Source organism: Mytilus edulis, chromosome 12 (assembly GCF_963676685.1).
Source record: "Mytilus edulis chromosome 12, xbMytEdul2.2, whole genome shotgun sequence".
NCBI classification, from domain to species: Eukaryota; Metazoa; Mollusca; class Bivalvia; order Mytilida; family Mytilidae; genus Mytilus; species Mytilus edulis.
In genome coordinates this window covers 55,118,945-55,141,192 of record NC_092355.1, presented here as the reverse complement: position 1 = coordinate 55,141,192, position 22,248 = coordinate 55,118,945, and the positions used below count along the sequence as shown (strand labels likewise).

Sequence of the window (22,248 nt, the reverse complement as noted above, 5' to 3'; positions counted from 1 at the left end):
ATTTCGGTCATGTTGACTTATTTGTAAATCTTACTTTGCTGAACATTATTACTGTTTACAGTTTATCTCTATCTATAATAATATTCAAGATAATAACCAAAAACAGCAAAATTTCCTTAAAATTACCGATTCAGGGGCAGCAACCCAACAACGGGTTGTCCGATTCATCTGATAATTTCAGGGCAGATAGATCTTTACTTGATAAACAATTTTACCCCCATGTCAAATTTGCTCTAAATGCTTTGGTTTTTGAGTTACAAGCCAAAAACTGCATTTTGCCCCTATGATCTATTTTAAGCCATGGCAGCCAATCTTGGTTGGTTGGCCGGGTCACCGGACACATTTTTTAAACTAGATACCCCAATGATGATTGTGGTCAAGTTTGGTTTAATTTGGCCCAGTAGTTTCAGAAGAGAAGATTTTTGTAAAAGTTAACGACGACGACGGACGACGACAGACGACGACGGACGAGGGACGTAAAGTGATGGGAAAAGCTCACTTGGCCCTTTGGGCCAGGTGAGCTAAAAATGGTCGTTTCTGCATGGAGAACTGAATTTGATATCAAAGAGTTCACATCTGGCTTCTTTTGGTTGATAAAACTAGATAGCTGACATGGTTTAAATTAAAGCTCAAGGTTACCAATTTTCCTGTATCAATTAATTTGAAAAAAAAAGAAATAATGTATTGCCATATGACCATTTCCATTGATGGGTTAAACTTGCATTAAGTCATGTTCAGATCCTTTTACAGAAAATAAAGGAATATGGAGTAAATGTGCACGAAACCTAATCGTACACAAAGTCAATGCATAAAAAAATACTAATAATCACTCATTTGGTCAAAGTTGCTGGAGGGTCTTCAACAATAAAAGAATCATTAATACTGTAAAACAGGGTCAAGATGGTCCCTAGTGTTGACTTAAGCAGTACTATTTTTTTAAGCATAATACTGCACTGTCACTTTATTTCAATCTAGTCATAAAATAATCACTAAAGTCTAAGCACAATACAAGACTAAAACAGACAGACAGATCCGGTATTAATGATTATGAGAACAAGCGTTAACCTTTCAAAAAGGGCTATAGTCGACTCTCAGCTGATGAAAAATGGAAAGTGCTCTCGCTTTGTAGATTAAGTCATTTACTAGAAGCCACGTGCATCTATCAACAAATTTTACCACACACGTGAGGTCACACGTTATGAAGTAGTATGTTGTTTACTCCAGAAGATTCGACTATTTATAGATAAAAGTTACCTGTGTATAAAATCTAATTGCTAAAATAGAGAGGACAAATCCGATACTCTACGGGATTGAAGGACATTTACTAGGTTTGGATTGTTCTAACCAATCAATAAACTTTGATTATTTACGTCTCTTAATATCTTCCAATCAGGTAGCAAGAAAAATTCACGCACTTACTGTGCATCGTTCAATTCTTAATATCGACTCCTAGTCGATAATTACGAAGTTTGCTTTGTCCTACATATCGGTCTTTTAATGTTGTCCATAAGTCTTAAATTACAATGAATCTATGTTATTTTCTTTCAGACCAGAATATTGTCGAAAAAAAACTAAAAATTAATTGCGTTTCAATGTCAGAAAGAGTCTGGTAAACGCTCAGAATGCACAATTTTGCGTTATTTTTTGCCTCACTATTTGAAGAGGCTAGTTACGGCCCTGGCTGCCTCCTTCAATAAAACTTGAAAAGGGTGTAAAACACCAATAAATAAATCAACTTTTTTTTCTTATTCATATAGGGCCTAATTTGCAAACTAGTATGTAGAAAAAGTATAATACGCATTTCACCCTTTCACATGTTTCATTTTTTTTAGTTTGCTTACTTATCTTATGCAGTAGCGTTGATGTTGAATAAAGGAACTTTTGTTTTCCTGTGTTATTTTTTGGGGAACAGTTACAATTAGTGATACGTTCCTACTTATTAATGCTTTTTTGCCTAAAATACTTGTACTTACGGCTTCCACTCTTTTTTCTCCATTTCAGCAAGCATAGAAATTCTTTTCTGCCGGTAGTCTAAAATGAAATGATGCATTATGAGTAGGAAGGAGAACTTCTAAATTAATGGTCAGAATGGTGATGTGATTGGATCAATTATAATAATAATAATAAATTCTTTATTTAAAGAGGGTAAACTCAGTTAGTTACATTAAACTAATCTTCCCTGAGGCCCTCACATACAAATTACAATACAATCAAAACAGATATCTACACATAGTTAAATTACACTCATGTAGTTCAATGTATTGTTATTAACATAAGATATAATGCTGTTTAAGATGTATACATATGCATGTAGTCAAAAAATCAAATGAAAATAAAAAATAAAAAATATACAAATACATTGTAGCAAACATTTCTTATCAGGGTTGTGTTAGGTACTTCTTGATACTTTGCTTAAAAGTAAAAGTGTTTTGAGCTTTACGCATTGTGTGTGGTAGTCCATTCCATAATACTGATCCAGAATAAGCAAAAGATTTCTTATAAAATAGTTCAGCTTTTGGTTTAGGAACTATCAGATTACCTTGAGTGATGCCTCTTAAGGAGTAAGGATTATTATCTGATTTCAGTTTAAACTTTTGAACTAGGTACATTGGTGCTTCCATACGCATACATTTATATAGAAGTAAATATTTGTGGTATTTTATTCTATTGTCAACTGTCATCCACCCAAGTTTTTTAAATAAGGGGGCTGAGGGGGATAAAGGATCTGCATCTAGAATTAATCTTGCTGCCCTTTTTTGGAGTTTTAAAATTTGATAAACATATGCATTCTTCTCTTCTTTCTACACAAAATCAGAATATAACATCAATTTCAGGATTACATTTAAATTGTATAATTTCATGTCAACTTCCAAAAAAACTGGCCAGCATACTCATAAAATTTTCCTGAACAATCAGTATACTAGTAACCCTTTATTTTTGCTATTTTTAAATAGAAATTAAAGTCTGATTCTATGGTGTTAAACATTTCAACCTATTTTCAGTATTCTTTCCTTTTAAATAAAATAAAAACATTTCACAGAGGGGAAATTGTGTGCAAACACTACTAATTTCTGACAGTAAATGGTTCTCCAAGAGTATTACTAGTATAAAAAGAGAAGACCAAAAAATGTTTAAATGAAGTATTCCAGTTTACAATGAAATGAAAAAATAAATGATGATAAGTACGCAGTAATTACTAGATGATAAAACCAGATGCTTTGCAGGGCGCAGCTTTACACGACTGCAGAGGTTGAACCCTGAACAGTTCGGGCAAGTATGGACACAACATACAAGCTTAATACAGCTCTGAATTTTCATTGTGATTAAATAATTGACAGAGCAAAGGTTTCTGACACAGAATGAATGAGGTCTAATGAACTTAAATTTATTTTTTTTTTGCTTTTGAGCAATACACTTTGCTGTTGAATATCAATCCTGTCAAAAAAAAAATATTTGAAGAAAAATTATTTTCAATTTCTGAAATCTGAAATGAGAAAATTTTTTTGGCCCTTTTCTGGCCCCTTATTCCTACATGTTCGGGGAACTGAACCCAAAATACAATCCCAACCTTCCCTTTGTTATATGGAACTTTGTGGTCCAATGTGAGAGAGATCCAAAACGTTATACACAAGTTAGTGTCTGGAAACTAGAAAAAATGCTTGATTTGGCCACTTTTTGACCCTTAATTCCTAGACTGTTTGCCTCATAACCCTTAAAATAAATCAAAACCTTCTACTTCTGGTATTAAACATTGTGGTACTTATACACAACTTATTGTCCTGAAACTAGATAAATGCTTGTTTTGGGCTCCTTCGGGCTCCTTAAATTCCTAAACCTTTGGGACCATAACCCCCAAATTCAATCCCAACCTTCCAATAAATTTGCATACCAAATATCTATCATTAACTTAACATTAGCAGTTCATCTTAAACTGATCAAATCACAAACTAATAAATGTAAACTAAGCAAAAGTTTCTAAGTCGATAGAACATGACTGAGGGGGCAGGGCCAAATATTCTCCATGGGAATAAAATGTACTAATGCTTATACAACTGCATACCAAATATCACTTGCCTACCCTAAATGGTTCTGTTTGAACTGACCTAATCACAAACTAATACATGTAAAATAAGCAAAAGTTTCAAAGTCAATAGACCATAACTGAGGGGGCAGGGTCAAATAATCTCCATGGAAATCAGATGTTCCAATGCAAATACAACTGCATACTAAATATGATTGACCCACCACTTGTGGTTCACTATAAACTAAACCTAATCACAAACTAATACATTGTTGATGACACGGATGCCTGAAACAGCATACCATTGTCTCACTTTTTGACTACGTCAAGGTGAGCCAAAAATTGAATTTGCAGTGTCTTATGCAACCAACACTGACATTGATTCATGTATCTTGTAAAAAAAGAATTGGCCAATTTGGGCGAAAAACTATATTACATGCACAAAGGTAAATGACTGGATTATGCCTCTCTTTTTTATGAAAATATTTCTTGAAAAATTTTACACTTATATTTTAAAGTGAATTCACTAACGAAAACATGCAACAGTTCACCTCAATGAAATGAATACTTGAAACTAGCATATGATTGGTTTAGAAAACAGAGTATTTTGATATTTATTTTATTGTGTATGCATGTACAATGTATGTGTTAGAAAAATGGGGATTTTGAAATAGGGACACTATCACTATACATGTACATGTACTGCGTTTGAAATACATGTTCATTCTTTTAATTTTTACAAAACCAATTCTTACAGACCCTTTTTAAACTTGTTGATAATGACAAATAGTCATGAAATTGTAAGACAGACCAGAGGCAGATTTAGAGGGGGTCAGGGGGACCTGGGTCCCCTCCCCCTTTTCAGTGAAAAATTTGGTTGATTATATAGAGAATCACTGAAGCATGACCATAGCGGGCCCCCTCTTAGGCAGTCAGTGGGCCCCCACTTATGAAAATTTCTGCATCGGCAGACTGTCATTGACTGTCAATAATCAAATTAAAAATTGATGAAAATGAATGGACATCAGTAATTAATACATGTACATTTATATTTAATTGTGTTTGGAGGTGGCATTCAAAGCTACAAAAATGTATGACAGAATGTTGCAAATCATGTTTTATCTATATAATCACAAATTTTCCACTAAATTACAAAAATAAAAAAAATTAAGAAAAGCAGAATACTTATTTTGAAACAACATCTTTTAATATACAAAAAATAATTTTACATATTTTGTTTCTAGTGTTTTTCTTAATATATCTACGATTTTAAAAACCATTTGCTTACTTTTCGAACACTTCAGTACCATAAATTGAAATAAACATGTATAAACTAGTATATATATTTGTTTAGGGGCCAGCTGAAGGTCACCTCTGGGTGCTGGAGTTTCTCGTTGCATTGAAGACCTATTGGTGACCTTCGGCTGTTGTCTCCTCTATGGTCTGTTTGTAGTCTCTTTGGCACATTCCCCATTTCCATTCTCAATATTATAGAAATAGATGATCTGATGAAGTGCTTGCAAATTGAAACTAGATAATGAGCAATTACAATATGCTGCTGTAAACAGTGAATGACTGTCACAGCAGTTATTCAGTCTCATGATCACTCTTGTTTGAAATGATTATGTTTGACATAACATGTTTGATTGTGTTAACATATTTATATTCCAATTGCAACTCAACCTACACATGCTACATGTACACCCTAGTTAAATATTCATGTTAATGGCACGAACCTCTCAATCAGTGAAGTGATAGTTTTGTGATTGATTCCTGAGCTGATATATATATATATAAAGCATTGTATAGTAACGGTTTCCTTATCATGCTTATAGCTTTAATTTTAACACTTGAAATGTTTGAGGGATTAGTGTTAGCATTCTAAAAAACTAACGTATATCATTGTATATATTTACTATTAAGATTTAAACATTAAAATTATGTATGTCTTGTTGAATACAGTTATATCATAGATCAAATTCAATGTAAAGTTGTCAATGAAGGGAGGCTATCCATGTCATAAGTAACTCTGCATAAACTTGAAATCTTGTCAGGTTCTTAAGGATTAAATGATTACTGCAACATATCATTTTTAAAAACATGAGCTGCATCGGATAGAAATCAATCTTATGCAAGTGCACATTCATATGTATAAGTATACAACTTTGACTAGTTTTAGGAAAATTTGACATGTTAAAGTAAAAAATGTACGAAATAGAAAGACGAATTTGGTTCTGTGTTATTATACTAAGGGCTCTCATAACAACGCAATTTTCAAACAGTTACAGACTTTTGATCAAGATTTTATTTCAAGCAGAAATAGGATAACAGATGAATGATATTCACTTGCATAAGGTCGATTTCTATCCGACGGAGCCCACATATTACCTTAATATGATAACACAGGACAAAACAACCAATGGCAGGGTATCCTCCTTCTTCTTCAGTTGTACAACAAAACTTCAGGATACTGAGGATTTTCTTGTGAATGCAAAAGAAAAATATATATAAATTTGACAATTTCATGAGTTTGTGCATGTATATTAAAAAAAACAAAAGTGATTAAAAGATATATACAAAAATTTATCATCTGACAGTAAGACTGACCAAAATCAGTTGATAATGTTGACATAAATGTAGAACACCCTGTGTAAGGTGTGTTTTAAAACTGTCAACTGTGGTTGACTGTTCTGTAGCTAAAGGTAGCATGTTCCATTTAATTATGATGTGTGGGAAAAATGATGATTTAATGCTTCATTTTTGGTTCGTATATATGTCTATAAGTATAGGATACTGAAGATTACTTGTAGAAGTGCATGAGTGGTAAAATATAATTTTCTTGTAAACGTAAAAGAAAAATGTATATAAATTTTACAATTTCATGAATTTGTGCATGTACATGTATATTACAAAAAAACAAAGCACAATAAGACATGTTTTAAGGCAGCTTTCTACTGTACTAAGGTAGTTTTAAGTTACACTACTACTCATATTTGTAACGCTACTGGTGTTATGGTACATTAGTTGTTACAAATGTACCTAGTTGCTTGTCTTAGTCGTATTTGAACCATTTCTATTTTTTGGTAGCATCTTTGGTGTGAGGGTCCCATAAAGTAAATTAAAGCTGTATTCTAATTTAGGTCTGACTATTGCTTTATATGCTCTTGATTTAATGTCAGTGTTTGATACATATATATTTTTAAATCCTTTTCAGGAATCCTAAAGACTTATTGCCATTATGTTCATAATGTAGGATCCATTATAGATTTGATTGTAGAATTTCCTAGTGGATGCCAGGCCTTAAAACTTTCCAAACTGCACAGGTACATGTAAGTTTGTACTCAGAGTAGTTTTTGAGGTGAAAAAACAGCCATATTTTTCAAATTGTTATGATGAACCTTAAGAGGATACTGCAATTGCTGAGAGTTTTGCTAACATATACCGGTACTTAAATTTATGTTATAGATGTAAAACTGTAAAAATTGCAAGAAAATAACAAAGAACTGCTTAAACAGGCTGGAAAAAAAACTCTATGTGGTGGTTTACCTGTATAGAGGGGTAACACCAAGATATACAACTCATATTAATCAATGTTTGAACATCTTGAAAGTCACTAACATGTGCTACACAGCTACTTTTGCATAGGTACTATTTCTGTACTAAAAATCTGTAGTACTGGAAATCTACTTTTAATATTCAGTACTATGTTGTTACTTTAAATTATTGTAACATTTAGGTACCTGTATTTAACAGTACTTAATTTGTACTTGAAATTTTGGTACTACAGATTTTTGGTTACTACCGCTACATTTTCAGCATTTTGAAAGTTTTTCTATTTCAAATCTCTTAAAATTATGATTTTCACACATGGAATATTGTATAATTTCTGTACTAAAATGTTTAGTACAAATCAAGTACTGTAAAATACAAGTACCTAAATATTACAATAATTCTAAAGTAAAGAGATAGTACTAAATATTAAAAGTAAATTTCCAGTACTACATATTTTAGTACAGAAATAGTATCTATGCAAAAGTAGCTGTGTAATATTAAAATTTCAAGTGTTATTCAGTCATTACACAGGGATATTGTTTGCCTTTAATTAGTGAAGAATAAAGGCTTTTTCCCCTGGAGAAGAATCCCAATTTGAAAAAAAAATGGCTTAAAATTATTCCCAAAAAGACAACTTTTTTCCCAAACAGTGCAGTCTCAGTAGTAATTGTGCATGAATACGAACTGAAAAACACTCTTTTAAACAATTCTCTTGCCTAAAGTGACTATATGTGCACATATGAGGGTCTATTTATGTATCATCACTCACAAAATGGAGTCTTATTTTAAAGCAGGGTTTGACTCTTGAAAATGGGTCTGTAAATTAAAGTTTGAGTCAAATTCATGGTTTATTTTAAATTTCCCAATTTGATGAAAATGACGCATATTTTCTCAATAAAAAAGGGTAGAGGTAGTTTTGAAAAAAGCCAACAATATCACTGTTACAAGTGTTAGTTGGATAATAACAGTGTTATTCGGTCATTTGAGGTACCGTGTAAAGAGGGATAATCCTTCTATAGTATAGAGGGATAAAATTGTCCTAGATATGTTTGTTTAGACTGGATTTTAAGTAGGAAAATAGGAAAATGGCATGTTATCCCTCTATACGGGCATAAACACCATATAGAGGGTTTGTTTCCTGCTAAACAAGTTAAGGTTCATCATAACAAACGGACAAATATGGCTGTATTTACATGCCAAAAATTACCCTGAGTACAGACTTACCTGTGAAGTTTTAATGCCTGGCATCCACTAGATATAATAAAGTTAAATTTCATTTTGTGTTTCAGAAAGATAAAATCTCTTTTGGATTTTGATGGGCATTTTTTTTTCCTTTATGCAAAAGGTGTGAAAATTAACTAAGTTGTGGTACACAACTATGATATGCTCCCTCATGTAAATCAAAGAGCTGAATAGCTCCGAGGGGAAAGACGGCCCTTGTTTCTATTTCATTTTTTTTGGGGGGGTGTGGTATCTTTTGATAGTCTTCATATAAAGAATGAAAAATATAACAGCTAGAACATGTAGAAAGGTTGACAATATTGAAAATTGAAATCAATTGTTGTTTAATGTAATTTCGTTTCTTTAGTTTAGGATTCAATTTAGACCAATGGAAGAGATCTTCATCTTCTAAATCTAAACATTCAATTAAAGTTGATAGTTAATTATCTAAAATGCAACTAGTTGAATTCTGTCATTTAAAAACAACTACAATATTTTTTGAAATCTTAATCCTGTACGACTGAACTGCAGGCTAGGGCCATTTTCCATTTTTTGTGACAGTACTCTTAAGATTTTAAATTTTTTTCTTAAGAAAGTTAGGACTGAAAAATCTATTCAGTTTTAAATTTCCATTGATAAAGTTCCCAGTTACAACTCTCATCACAGGGATACAGGTACTAATAAAACAAGTGAAACTACTAGCTACTGCTCACTGATGATACCCCCGCCGCAAGTGGATAATATTAATAGTGTAAAAATATGCAAGTGTTCGGTAAACAGGAAGTAGTTGAGTGATGAATCTGAAAATGCATCACACAGTATAGCTGACTTATATCAAGCCTGAAACCAAATTTCAGAAATCCTGGTAGTGTAGTTCCTGAGAAAAATGTGACGAAAAAATTTTCAACTTGGCTATCAGGTGTAAAAATGATACAAGTGTTCGGTAAACAGGAAGTTGTCGAGTGATGAATCTGAAAACGCATCACACGGTATAGCTGACTTATATCAAGTCTGAAACCAAATATCAGAAATCCTGGTAGTGCAGTTCCTGAGAAAAATGTGACGAAAAATTTTCAACTTGGCTATCAGGTGTAAAAATGATACAAGTGTTCGGTAAACAGGAATTTGTCGAGTGATGAATCTGAAAATGCATCACACAGTATAGCTGACTTATATCAAGCCTGAAACCAAATTTCAGAAATCCTGGTAGTGAAGTTCCTGAGAAAAATGTGACGAAAAATATTCATAGGACGGACGGACTGACAGACTGAGGACAGACAGAGGTAAAAAGTAAAAACACAAAAATACTGAACTCCGAGGAAAATTCAAAAAGGAAAATCAAAAATCAAAAGGCAAAATCAAAAGTCCAAACACATCAAACGAATGGATAACAACTGTCATATTCCTGACTTGGTACAGGCATTTTCTAATGTAGAAAATGGTGGATTGAACCTGGTTTTATAGCTAGCTAAACCTCTCACTTGTATGACAGTCACATCAAATTCCATTACATTGTCAACGATGCATGAACAAAACAAACATACTCAAAGAGTAAAAATGTCAAAAATAGGGGTACAACAGTCAATATTGTGTTATCATCTTAATATCACTACATAAACAACAAATGTAACAAAGTAGCACAAAAAGGCATACATCAAATTTAACATTCTCATTTTGCTTTTCTTATACGGCTGAATTTATCTATGTAAAGTCTACCCATAAATGAAAGAAGGTTTTCATTACTGGTGTAAAATTGCGCGTTTGAAATTCGCACAGGTAGACATAAAAATAATTTTGTCGTATGACGGCATACATAAATGCAGACTCACGTAAAGTAGATATAACAAAAAACAGACTTACAGTAAAAATAATAAATAAAATAATGGTGTGGTTCAAAGTATGACGGGACACATAAGTACAGTTTCACGTTTAAAACAGTATACCCCCTTTTTTCAAAGCGGGGGTATAAAAAACAATATGATTGATGTAAACTGTGTGAAGCTTGTTTCCAAATCCTACATTTTGAAATTTTGGTAAAATTTCATGAATAAATAGGTTTAAACTACAAAATGCAACATTTATAATTTAATTTTTTTTGTTACCATTACAATGATTATGTTGGTACACAAAATTTAGTTTTAATGGAAGACTACTTATCATATACTAAATGTCACATTTTAAGTGTTTATTTTAGTGGATAATTACTCATAAATTGAGGTGCTCCTGAATTAGAGGAGGATTCTCAAAACAGAGTTTTATAGAAAAAAATGAAAAAAATGGTTTCCCTCCCCAATCTCATGTAGCCCCTCGGATTTGTTTACTTTGAAAGTTGTTGACCTACAAATTAAAGTATTGCATGTTGATGTTTGAATAATCTACAGCAAACATAACTATGTTTAAATTTAACAAATACCATTTTTTAAATAGTGCACAATCTTTGAGAATGATTTAAATAACCAGTGAAGGATATCCATGCTTCTGCGTAGTGTGGCATTCCAACAATGACGTCACTATAGTATAAAATATAATGTAGGTTGGATCTCGTCATACTGATTTTTCCGGATTGTAAAAGAAACGTAAATAGTGTAAAGGAGAGTTCAATATACGATAATTTCGAGAGAAACAGAAGGGAAATGTGTAAAAAAGTGTTTAAAATCAATCTATTCATTTGTGTCGCCCCAAAGGCTTCCAAAATTTCCTGATGATAGCCGGACATTTTATAAAGAAATATTTTTGACGGTCAATGATCAGCTGGATACTTAAATGTAACTGAGAGGATGCATAAGATATAATGTGTCTAAGTAATTAGAAGTGTTATATACAATAAAATTATTTATAACTGTTTTGCTGTCTTCATTCTAAAAATAAATAAAATATTATCCTCGGTATTGTGTCATTTTTCTGTGTATCGGGAGCCATCATATATTGAATCAGTCAGCTTCAGTACCTGACTTTTCTTATGTTTTCGTTTTTGTTTGTGTTTAAATAATCTATCTTCTCTCTGTGAGTACTCTACACTTGTTAACTTGTTAATTAAGGCCATATTATTTTAAACTGTTGATGACAACTGGCTTTAATTGTAGTACAGCTTGATACACGTGATACTTTTCTTTTTGTGTATTGATTACCTGACCATGTGACCTTTACAACTGATGCGGTATTTATAGATAACATTGAGGAGGCCCGATGAAGGATATTGTTTTAAACCTTGTACTGAACAGTGATAACATTTTTCGTTGTACAATTTTCAAACCCTATTTAGAAAATAAAGAATAAATATAAAAACATACTTAGTTGGTAGATAATTTAATGAATAACAACATGATATGTTATGTAAGCATATAACAACAATAATAGCACAATGTTGACAAACACAAGCAATAAATATTACAATGAGTTCATTGAAAAGAAGCACAGACCATAGCACAAGATTACAGTTCATTTAGTCTAATTTAAGATCTAACATTCATCAGCTTGCTGAATGCATTGTTCTGATACACATGGCGGTTACGAACGGATTGCCATTTGCAGATTGCAGGAACAGGGTCGAAGTCTTTAACATCTACACCTACTAAGCTTATTCTCATAAGTTGATCTAAAGAATCAATACCCAGACTACACCTTAGCTTTGTCTTAATAATGTTCTGCCTTGAAAAACCCCTTTCGCATTCGACACTTGAAACCGGCAAAATACGTGAAATTTCCATTAGAGAAATTGCATTAGGGAACTGGTCTTTTCTTGAAATAACGGCGGTTAACAGATCGGCAAACGAAAGTCCCTTATAGTTATTGAAGATCAAATACTTAAGTATGCCCCATTCTACTTGTAGTTCCTCTTGGTTGATTAAATTATAATGGTCCCCGAGACACTCTAACTGTTGTTCACCGTAGCGAGGAAGGTCCGCAACACTACTCGGAAAGTTCGACGGTTCAAACACAGAGAATGCTTCAAAAATTTTGTTGTCTGGAAATCGGTCACGAATGATATCATGAATCAATTGGGCACATTGCTTGGCTCTTTTCTTAAGATGAATGTCACTGTGGTTACGTTGAAAGGTGATAGTTTGAAAGTGTCAGATTGTTCTGTTGATTTTAGAAATTTGGTACATAATGGTCCAAATGAAGGAAGTTCTGTTAAGTACTCGGCCTCTATTGCCATAAGAAAAGAGTCAACTAGTTGTTTCACGGTGGCATAAGACAAGTCACGTTTCTGGAGTGATTTGCTGAGCTGATTTATTTTACCAAACAGGTCGGATAAAAAGTAGAGCATGAAAAAGAACTTGTATGTTGTCATACTGTTGTGTAGAGAATTAGCCACGATGTCTGTGTCAGTCTCCCCATCTCATCAATCTCAGTAAGATTTGTTGGGGGGTTTTCCACACTATAAAAACAAAATGAATGATGTGAGGGAATGTCACTCTGGTCAACCCCATAGGGGATTGACAGCTTGAAGCCGACTTTCCCCGAAAACAGGTTTGTATTGTTTTGATTGTCCTTAATTGACATGGATAAGAGGTATCTTCACAACTATAGGTGAGTTAAAGAGTTTATCTGAGTCAGTGAGTGGACAGTATCAAAGTAATTCAGGTGTTTGTTTATTGGCACTGGCTACGGTTACATGGAAATTTAACAATAATAAAAATATTATTGTTACATTGGAGTCTAATTGCCGGAATGGAAAGTTGGGTATTACGCAAGGAACCGATTAATTACCATGATTACGAATGTAACAATCATTATTGAGCAGGGCTCGACATTAACGCTTGTCCGATTGTCCGGGACAAGTGAACACAGGTGTCGGGCAAGTAGATTCACCATACTACTTGTCCGATGGGACAAGTGAAAAATCAAGGTCAGATAAAAATAGATCAAATTCAAGACTTATACAGTCCCAAAAATATGAATGATTGTTTTATTGATCATACTTAATGAAATAATTATTCATTGATTGAACCAGAGACATATAAAACTTGTATAATATGTCTCTGATTTGGACTATTGAACATGCTGGCAGCCATTGACCAGGGGGATATAAGTAAGGGGAAAGAAACCAATGTTAATGTATCTTCTTAGTATAAGCTTCCTTGAATTAGGAGCACCTCCATATGGAGTTTTACCTAAACTTTAAAATATTAAATTAAAGTATGTTTCATTTGATTTTGCTTTTATGCATAACAATACATTAAAAAAGGTTTTATTTGATAAGATCTATGATATAAAAATTTAAGATGAAAAAAAACAAAAAAAATCTAAAAAGGCAGATTTTTTAGTGAAATGTGTATGTACTTCATGATCATATATATCAATGTATATACAAATCAAAATAAATTGTAAAAGCTTGTTTTGACATCATCAATAAATTAAAAAGGTTTACTCATATACATGTTCAAGGTGGCCAGGTGTATTTACGTCCTTGGTTTAACCCATACCACTACTAAAGAATGAATAGGTCCATAGGGGAACGTAGTGGTTTGGGAAGAAATGATGATTTAATGATTGACAAATGATAGTGACATTGAGTCAGAGAACAGTCTTGCAAAAAAACTTTCATTCTGAAATAATGCAATGTATTTTGATGCGGTATTCATATAACATTACAAAATGCTCCTTTTATTAGGTACAATCAAAGCCCAAGTGTTATTATTGCATAAATCATCAATATGTTAGATTTTCAATTATGAATTCGGACAAGTGAGTTAAGAGTTCGGACAAGCTGATTTTCTTGCCACTTGTCCGAAGGGACAAGTTAGAAAAAATGTTAATGTAGAGGCCTGTTGAGGCTATGGTTACATAGAGTTATTGTTACGTGAAAAACAGAAATGTACGTACGCTAGATTAATTAAACTTAAATCTATAGTTTTATTGCTTAATTCTTTCCTATGTACTAAATAATGCTGGTAATAATGATAAATAATAAATAAAATGTATTATTATTCAACAAATGGTGTGTAAATAGTTTTACGTATTCATGGTTTTGATGTTCTTAAAGATGCTACTCCAGATTAGGACTGAGTACTCCAAAGACGAACCAGATGCTCCGCAGGGTGCAGCTTTATACGACTGCAGAGGTCGAACCCTGAACGGTTGGGGCTAGTATGGACACAACATTCAAATTGGATACAGCTCTGAATATGTATTGTGATTAAATAGTTGACACAGCATAGGTTTCTGACACAGAATGAATGTGGTCTAATGAACTTAAAATGTTTTTTTTTTTGCTTTTGAGCAATTCAGTATGCTGTTGAATATTAATCCTTTGATATTTGAAGAAATTTTCTTTTTCATTTCTGAAATCTGAAATAAGAAAAATTGAACCCCAACAATTTTTTTCACCTCCCCCTTTCCCTTATTCCAAAAATGATCTCAATTAAAATTTCTGATGGAGTTTTCAACAATAACTACTCATTTAAATACATCATAAAACATAAAATGTCATACAGTCATGATTTAAGATAATTTAACTACTATTCTGGACAAAGAAAGATAACTCCAATGCAACATTTCATATTGGCAAATTTCCAATGAAGTTCATTAACCTAAAGTTTTTGGCAAATTTCCAATGGAATTTATTAATAATAAAGTTTTTGGCAAATTTCCAATATACATAATTTATTAAAGAGCAGTTTAGGTGAGATATTAAAATGAGTTTCAATTACCAACCTTACAATGCTTTTAAATTATGTTTTGTAATTGTCCATTAACCTGGAAACCCTATTCCCCTCTTTTTTGCACCTTATTCCTTAACGGTTAGAGCCATAACTCCCAAAGACAATTCTTACCATCCCTTTGTGGTATGCCAATTTCCAAAATGTAAATACATGTTAGATTCATCATATCAAAGAACCCCAAGAATTCAATTTTTGATGAAATCAAATAAAGTTCAATTTTGGACCCTTTAGACCTCAATGTGAACCAATTTGATAACCGGTCCTAAATATTAAAAATCTAAATGCATGGTTAGATTCAGCATATTGAAGAAACCGATATATATCATGTATATAGAAATTTTTGTTGAAATCAAACAAAGTTTAATTTTGGACCCTGATTTGGACCAACTTGAAAACTGGGCCCATAATCAAAAAACTAAGTACATGTTTAGATTCAGCATATCAAAAAACCTCAAGAATTAATTTTTTGTTAAAATCAAACTAAGTTTAATTTTGGACCCTTTGGACCTTAATGTAGACCAATTTGAAAACGGGACCAAAAATTAAGAATCTAAATACATGGTTAGATTCGGTATATCAGAGAACCCCAATAGTTCAATTTTTGATGAAATCAAACAAAGTTTAATTTTGGCCCCTTTTGGCCCCTAATTTGTTGGGAACAACTCCCGAAATCAATCCCAACCTTCCTCTTATGGTCATAAACCTTGTGTTTAAATTTCATAGATTTCTATTTGCTTATACTAAAGTTATGGTGCGAAAACCAAGAAAAATGCTTATTTGGGCCCTTTTTAGCCCCTAATTCCTAAACTGTTGGGACTTCAACTCCCAAAATCAATCCCAACCTTCCTTTTGTGTTCATAAACCTTGTGTTTAAATTTCATTGATTTCAATTGACTTATACTTTAAAGTTATTGTGCAAAAACCAAGAATAATGCTTATTTGGGCCCTATTTTTGCCCCTTATTCCTAAACTGTTGGGAACAAAACTTCCAAAATCAATCCCCACCTTCCTTTTGTGGTCATAAACCTTGAGTTCAAATTTCATAGATTTCTATTGAATTAAACTAAAGTTAGAGTGCAAAAACTAAAAGTATTCGGACGCCACAGACGACAACGCAGACGTGATACCAATATACGACCAAAAAATTTTCAATTTTTGCGGTCGTATAAAAATATAGTTCAATGGTTTCACTTTTTAAGTAAGTTAACTGCACACATACTCTTATAACTGTCATTATACTTTTAACAATGGATGAAGAGATTCCTATTACCAGATTACCAATTTTGTTTAGGGTGAAAATTTTAAACTTGGGATGCGTTTGAAACGAAACTAAAACAATACCAAGACACAAACTTCACACAGCTATACAAAGGTAGTTCTAAAAAAAATATACAACAAAAGCAAAGTTTGCTAACTGTGAACTTAAATACTGGGAACTTCTGTATACATGTATCCATGGAGGACGTAAGTTCGTTCATCAAAATTGTGTAGGACTTAAATATGCTTTAAAAATTACTTACTGGATACAGATATGTAGAAACTGTCATTGTAAATAAAAAATTAAAGAAATTATATTTATAATTGTATGTATTGTAAATATAAAATAAATGTCTTAAACTTTTATTATTTAGTACATATTACTAGTCCCATGGTACATTGCTGTTTTTCATGTAACAATAACGCAATGTAACCGTAGCCTCAATAGTTATTGTTATACATTCATAATTAATCAGGTCCTTACCCAACCATGCATTTCGGCAATTAGTCTCCAATATAAATAATATTTTTATTATTGTTACATTTCCATGTAACTGTAGCCAGTGCCTTGTTTATTTTTACACCTTCTGCAGAAAGGAAAAAAAATGCCCATCAAAAACCAAGAAAGATTGTATCTTTCTTAACCACAAAATGTATTTAACTTTTATATATCTAGTGGATGCTAGGCATTAAAACTTTCCAAACAGCACAGGTAAGTCTGTAAACAGAGTAGTTTTTGAGGTGAAAATACGGCCATATTTGTCCATTTGTTATACTTCCTTGTTCTAATAATGTTTATTATTTATGTACCTGAATATGATATAAAGTGTTACTAAGACTGTTAAGCAAGCTCTATGTATACCCCAATGCTTATACTACATACAGGTGTAAATAAATGGTGATACTTTAGATTTAGATAGTCCAATACCCTGTGCGGACTATCTGAGGCCTTGGTTTTTCCGTTCTTGCAAACGGAGTTATCGTCCTTTTACACGGTAGTCGGTAAAAGTGGTAACCCGAACCCGGACCCGAACCGGAATTTGCCGGAAATTTGCCGAACCGGAAATCTATTTTACGAATTTTATGCTCTTTGCGTTTGATTTTTTCTACTAACTTTTATGCATTTGATGTATAATTAAATTCTATCTCATGTGTGAAAAGATTTTTGTCAAAACATCACTAACAAAGATCAAATTAAGGTTTATTCATTTTCACCTCGGTAAAAGTGGTAACCCGAACCTGAAAGTTTTTCTTTAACCAAACCTTCTCTACCAAATTCGCTTTATTATTTTATGTCCTGAATGTAATAATCTTCCATATTTTACTTAAAATTGTTTTTACAACTTTGCCGAAAACTTTTTGTCGTGGAAATTTAAAAAAATTGTTCACCCGAACCCGAAAGGGAGACAACTCCATTTTGATTATGCTACTCGTTAACTCGGCCTATTTCGAATTCGGACCATAACTTCGGCCTATGTTGATTATTGTGTTTTCTGAATTATTATTTCTTTTTTATCTGTATAGCTTTTCTGTTTTGTTTTGCCATAGTGACACTATACAAATCCTTGAACATATTAACAAAATAAATAACCCCCCCCCCCCCCCCCCCCCCCCCGAAACGGTAACTATCTGCTTGTTTATGTCATAAATGTATTCAATATGTTTGTGTGTGTTTATTTTGATATTTAAGTGTGATTCCTCAAATTTTCATGTTTATAGCGAGGTAAAGTTCGGAGATTACAGATGAAATATATAAGTAATATTTAAATCAGACAGTCCTTTATCAATTGAAAAAAATATATATAAATCACAAACACAAATACACCAAACGAATTGATAACAACTGTCATATTCTTGATTTGGTACAAGCATTTCCTATGTGGAAAATGGTAAATTTAACCTGGTTGTATTACTAGCTAAGCCTCTCACTTGTATACGAGAGTCATATAGAAATCCATTATATTAACAACAATTTTTTAGCAAAACAAACAGAACCATGAAAATGAGGTCAAGGTCAGATGAACATTGCCAGGCAGGCATATACAGCTAACAATTCTTCCATACAACAAATATAGTTGATCTATTGCTTATAGTTTAAGAAAAACTTACCAAAACACAAAGACTTAACACTGAGCAATGAACCGTGAAAATGAGGTCAAAGTCAAATAGAACCTGCGTGACTGATATAGATCATAAAATATTTCCATACACCAAATATAGTTGACCTATTGCTAATAGTATTAGAAAAAATGACCAAAACTCAAAAACTTAACTTTGATCACTGCCGTACCATGAAAATGAGGTCAAGGTCAGATGACACAAGCCAGTTTGACATGTACACCTTACAGTGCTTCCAAACACCGAATATACTAGACCTATTGCTTATAGTATCTGAGATATGGACTTGATCACCTGAACTTAACCTTGTTCACTGATTCGTGAAAAGAGGTCGAGGTCAAGTGAAAGCTGTCTGACCGGCATGAGAAGCAAGGTATGCACATACCAAATAAAGAATTCCTTTTACTTATAATAAGAGAGAATTTAACGTTACAAAAAATCTTTACTTTTTTCAAGTAGTCACTGAACCTTGAAAATGAGGTCAAGGACATTGGACACGTGACTGACAGAATCTTCGTAACATGAGTCATCCATATACAAAGCCATATACAAAGGATGAAGCATCCAGGTCTTTCAACTTCTAAAATATAAAGCTTTTAAGAAGTAAGCTAACGCCGCCGCCGCCGGACCACGATCCCTATGTCGAGCTTTCTGCGACTTTTGTCACAGACTCGACAATAAAATTACATAATATGCATTCATTCTCAAAACATTTACTTGACTTAGTCTCAATATTCCAACCTGATCTCCTTAATTCAAAACAGTAACAAATATAACAGCTCAGTTTTTCCAGAAGAGTTACATTTTCTTTTGTCAAGAGCCATAAAAATTCAGAAGATTTATTTAAATTTTTAAATTACAGCTTATATAATCATAAGATAGCCTCGATATGCATGCTTATACTTTCAGTTAGGGACAACACCAAACTGAGACCGATGAAGAATAAAAAAGTAAAATAAAATAGTTTAGGGAAGGAAATCTTTCCGTTATGAATTTCTGTAATTTTTTTTTTCTTCCAGTAATTCCAGTAATTCATAATTATACACAATATACAATTCGGCGGAATATTTATCATAAATATTTAATTATTAATTTACTTATTTATTTATTTATTTATTTATTTATTTATTTATTTGTTTGTTTGTTTGTTTGTTTGTTTGTTTGTTTGTTTGTTTGTTTGTTTGTTTGTTTGTTTGTTTGTTTATTTATTAAATTAATTAATTAATTAATTTATTTATTTATTTATTTATTTATTTATTTATTTATTTATTTATTTATTTATTTATTTTTCTTTCTTCTTTCTTTCTTTCTTTCTTTCTTTCTTTCTTTCTTTAATTGTTAGTTTGTTTGATTATATATTTAAAAGTTTAATTGTTTGTCTTTTTGTTATTTTTACTGTTTTTTTCGGACAATAGTCCTATTACCACCGACGTTGTTAAAATTTTTCAAGAGCCCGGGTTTATATTAAAGTTCATTCGGAATCCGATACAGTTTTATTCCGCATTTTACCTGCGCGTTCTATTAAAAAAAACGAGTGGTCTTCCCTTTCGGGTTCGGTTTTCCACCTATTCGCTTAGAAATGAAATAAATCGTTATGTTTTATACAGCTTGAAAAAAATCTTTGTGTTTTCAATATGAAAGATGATTTTCTTCAAACGAAGTCTGAGTGTCCATTCAAGAATTCATATAATACAGAGATATAAAGAAAAATAGGTTGCCGAGTTCGGGTTACCACTTTTACCAAGGTGGAAATTAATAAACCTTAAATTTTTGTTTGTTAGTGATGTTTGGACAAAAATCTTTTCATACATGAGATAGAATTAAATTATACATCAAATGCATAACACTAGTTCTCCGTTAAAGCGCCCAACCAGGGCCGTAACTACATTGAGGCAAATGAGGCAAATGCCTCATGTTGGAAATTTCAAAAAAAAAAAAAAAAAAAAAACTGAAACAAGATTGTCTTAATTCATATCAACCTGAATTGTTTTCACGGAAAGTGTCTTGCAAGAAGCAAGTTCTCTTCACTCTCTGATGTCGCCCCTGCATGTTTTTCGTGATCCATGAGTCATCCATGTTTCTATTTTACTTTTAGTTTTCAGAGTTGATGGTCTATTGTTTGTACTTCTGTGTCCAGGGTTTGTCTTTTGTTCATTTATTGTCCTACTTTATAACTATAGTCTGCAGAGTGTTGATTTTCATTTGTAAAGTGAGGTTTTGTAATGTTGCATGTCCACCGATGTCCAGACATTGTGCGAGAAAATATTTTAAGAATATACAATGCTACTGGACATAGAAAAAAATGTCGTTTCTGCATGGAGAATTGAACTTGATATCAAAGAATACAAAACTGGCTCTTTTTTTGTAGATAAATCTAGATAGCTGACATGGTTTAAATCAAAGTAAAACAACTAATTTCCCGGTATCAAATCATCTTTAAAAAAAACGTCAATGTATTGCCATATGACCTTTTACATTGAAGGGTTAAACTTGCATGAAGTCGTTTTCAGACCCTTAAACAGAAAATAAAAAAAATATGAAGTAAATTAAACGTGCACATGACCTTATCTCACACAAAGTCAATGCATAGAAAAAATACAAATCCTCAATGGCCAAAGTTTTTTTTCCTGTTCTTCATCTTGATAGTTGGTGGAGGGTCTTCAACAATAAAAGAATCATTAATACCGAAAAACAAGGTCAATATGGTCCTTAGTGTCGACTTAAGCAGTACTAGTACTTAAAGTATAATACTGCACTGTCACTATATTTAAATCTAGTCATAATTAATCACCAAAGTCTCAATTATGCACTGAATACAAGACAAGAACAGACAGACATAATGATTATGAGAATTTCGGTTTTTGCTAAAATATCCTACATATCGGTCTACTTTTAATGTTTTCCCTGTAAAACCTAAAAGTCTTAAAAACAATGAATCTATGTTTTTGCTTTGAGACAAGAATATTGTCGAAAGAAATAGCTAAAAATTAAGAAAGAGTCTGGGAAACGCTCGGAATGCACGATTTTGTGTTATTTTTCTCAGGGCTTCTGGGGGCCTTCAGCGGCCACCAGACCTCTCGCCAAAATATTTTCGCCTCGCTACGCTCGGCAAATATATTTTGCCTCAATATTAAAAGAGGCTAGTTACGGCCCTGCCAACGTCAGAGTAAAAAAATGATAAAATATAAATTGCAGCAAACTTGTTTATAAAGAACATAGAACATCTTCATAGTGTATTCTATCCACCCTATAAATTTTAACATGTAATGTTTTACCGTTAATTTGTAATGATCGAGACAGTTTAGATGAAAAAACAATAAAAAAAAAACATTTAACGTCATTTTATTTCCTTTGACGTCGTGATTTTCAATGCCAAAATGCTAAAAAAAAATTATTGATTCACGTAAACTT

General features: G+C 32.4%; 1 long non-coding RNA gene across 2 annotated transcripts; it reads right to left on the bottom strand.

The window, feature by feature from the left end:
• Positions 1-1,973: 1,973 nt before the first annotated feature.
• Positions 1,974-17,701, bottom strand: LOC139497285 (uncharacterized). 2 transcript variants are annotated; one of them, XR_011657740.1, is made up of 3 exons: positions 17,603-17,701; positions 6,410-6,502; positions 1,974-2,031 (listed from the first exon to the last, which is right to left on the bottom strand). It is a non-coding gene; the product is annotated as an uncharacterized lncRNA (long non-coding RNA). The 2 variants fall into 2 exon arrangements; XR_011657739.1 differs by having other exon boundaries at positions 17,530-17,686.
• Between the last annotated feature and the right edge of the window lie 4,547 nt (positions 17,702-22,248).